The following is a 3,086-nucleotide window of genomic DNA, read 5'->3' as shown; positions in this document are numbered from 1 at the left end:
ATCAATTATTTCACAATTCATTGAAAGTAAATAAATTTTATGCTTTTATTCACAGGTAAAACGATCAGGGTTTCGCCGAGGCTCTAAGAAAGTGGAGTTGCGACCAGAGTTTCTTTTAGTTGGGTTTGTCTGAGTTCTTTGTTTTGTTCTGGCAACAGGGGTTGATCCCAGTGATAGAAGCAGCTAACGATTCAATCCGTCAATCTGTCAGCTCTTATTGAAAGCCCACTTACTATGTGCTCAGTGTGTGCTTCATCTAGATGTTCCTCTTCTAATCCACTTTCTTACCCTCAGTGGTATTGACATTTAGGGCCAGATAATTCTTTGTGGTGGGGGCTGCCCCATGCACTACAGNACCCGTCGCCTGTACCAGTTAAGTGCCAGTAGCATCTACTCCTTCCCTGCCCCTCAGGTGTGACAACCGAAAATGTCTCCAGACATTGCCGGCTGACCCTTGGAGAGCAGAATCACCCCCAGTTGAAAACTGCTGTCCTAATCATACCGCTAGTGCTTCAACATTTTAGTTCATATACCATTTTGGATACTTACTGGGAGCTTCTGATAGGAGGAACCGAGGAGACACTTTGGACAGAAGGGGGAGGTGGTCTCCAGGTTCTCTGCTCTGTGTCTGGATGCGTGAAGCACACAGATCTCACGTCTGGGGCGGAGAAGAGTATGAAAGAAGCCATGAAGGTAGAAATCGGTCAGCTTTGCTGGTAGCTATTGATAGGGCAAATGGTCAAACTCAAAAGTGGCACTTCTGAAGAATGTGCTGGCAGTCTGAATCTCTAAGTGATTTTTCTGGCTTTTGAACATTCAAGAACTTCTAAGACTACCACAGTTTGGAATTCTGCCTTTAGTCCCAGGCCTGGGGTAGACATAAAGTTCCCATAGTGCTTTTAATTATGAGGTTTCAACCAGGGTTCCAACTGGCATTTGCAGCTGGGGTTTGATCAGAGAAAGTCTTGTCCTAAAATATGAGAAAAATTGAATAATAAAAGCACCATGCTGACGGCTTTTCATTTATTTGTGTAGAACCTGCCTGGTTCCAGCAAGGATTTAAAGTGGTTGCCCATCATTGTGCACACTTTCTTCTGCGTTGGTTTAAAATATCAACCAAGTGGAGACGTACGGGGGGAACATCACAATGATGGCTCAGAAGAGGACTTGAGAAGGCATCTCCTCTTCCGTCTGACTTTCAAAAAGCGCCTTCCTTAACCAGACCCTCAGTGAAATCATGAATTAATTGGAGACTTGGAAGGGTTAGCAAGAGAGCCTTCTCTGTCTTGCCTCGGGCCCTCTGTCTGCTTGGACACCTGCCGCCTAGGCGCCTTTGGCCGTCCTTGGGTTGGGGAAGAGATACCCTGGCAGCCTTAGGTGGTCATCAAAGACACCGGGAAGGAGCCCAGCCCAGTTCCTGGCAATCCTGTCTGTCACTGGGTTTTACGCCTGTGTTCAAAATATTTCATTTCTCCATCTGTGAAATGGAGATAATCCTTCCTCACCTTGCACGGCTGTTGGGAGGATTAATTAGCTAATGTTCCTCAAGTGCTTTGAAGATGAAAAGGCTTGTGGAAGTGCTAAGTAGTATTAAGAAAGACAGCAAGTGCCTGCTGGAAGTGCCCTGATTTTCCTCATTTGCTTTCAGCAGTTGTGTCCCTCTTGACTTGTAAGTGTATTTCATGGAGCAAAGCACTGGCGCGGTGGGCAGGGCGATGCGCCGATCGCTGGAGAACAAAGGCAGTGCTTATGCCTTGGCACTAATTTGGCTTATCAGTTGGCACGACTTCTAAGGATTCTTAGCTCAGAATGTTTTAACCATCGAGTCTTGATAGTTATCCAAGGTGAGCTCAATGGACTTGGAGTCGGAGGGAGGAAGTGGGGTCAAAGAGGTCAAGCCAGATGGCCTTCAGTTGGAAGAATTGCTGGAATGGGAGGTCCTTTGGGAAGTCGTGAGCGGTGAGAAGACTGCCCGGGAGAGAGAGGCTGAGAGGAAAATGCTGTGTTCTCCTTGCTTTTACAAAAAGGAATAGAAAGAACTTCTGCTGTCTTAGCGGTAGCTTGCTTCGTGCCTTCCGATCATGTCTTTCGTGAGACGAATCTCTCCTTCCCAGCGCAGACTTAGAAGAGGGACTCCATGCGGGTCCCCATACCGTGAGGATGGATTGACTGGCTGTGTCCACGGCAGCTAACCAGTTCATCCTTTGCTGCCCTAAGGTCTGAGAGTGACCAAGTGCTGGCTTGCCGTGAGAGGGCTGGATGCCACGCTGCCTTGGGGAAGCGTCTACTGCTCTCTGGCTGGTGGCGTTTTTAGATCTTGCAGCCTTCTCAGGATCTTTTCTAGGCTTGTTATTGTTTGTAATAACTGCCTTGAGCCTCAAAGAAGAAAAAGAATGTGCCATTACTACTCAGTCATTTGTTGATGTGAATCTTGTAATCTTTTTTTTTTTTTCAATTCCAGTATAATTAACTACAGTGTTATATTAGTTTCGGGTGTATAATCTAGTGATTCAACAATTCTCTACATAACTCAGCATTCATCATGATTAGTGTACTTTTAATCCCCTTCACCTATTTCTCCCATCCCCCTAGCCACCGCCCCTCTGGCAACAACCAGTTCTCTATATTTAAGAGCTCTTTTTGTCTGTCACTTTTTTCTTTATTTGTTTTGTTTCTTAAATTCCACATATGAGTGAAATCATATGGTATTTGTTGTTCTCTGTCTGACTTATTTCACTTAGCATTATACTCTCTAGATCCATCCATGTTGTTGCAAATGACAAGATTCCATCTTTTCAGGGTTGTGTGTGTGTGTGTATGTATGTGTGTACATATATACCACATCTTCTTTATCCATCCATCTGTCATTGGACATTTGGGCCATTTCTGTAATTTGGCTGTTGTAAATAACGCTGCTATAAACACAGGGATGCATATATCTTTTTGAATTAATGTTTTTATATTCTTTGGGTAAATACCCAGTAGTGGAATTACTGGATTATATGGCAGGTCTGTTTTTAGTTTTATGAGGAATCGCCATACTGTCTTCCACAGTGGCCACACCAGTTTGCATTCCCACCGAGAAA

This window comes from Crocuta crocuta, unplaced genomic scaffold, assembly GCF_008692635.1.
Source record: "Crocuta crocuta isolate KB4526 unplaced genomic scaffold, BGI_CrCroc_1.0 scaffold657, whole genome shotgun sequence".
Taxonomy (NCBI): Eukaryota; Metazoa; Chordata; class Mammalia; order Carnivora; family Hyaenidae; genus Crocuta; species Crocuta crocuta.
The sequence above is the reverse complement of the archived record's forward strand: the minus strand, read 5'-3'. Positions refer to the sequence as shown.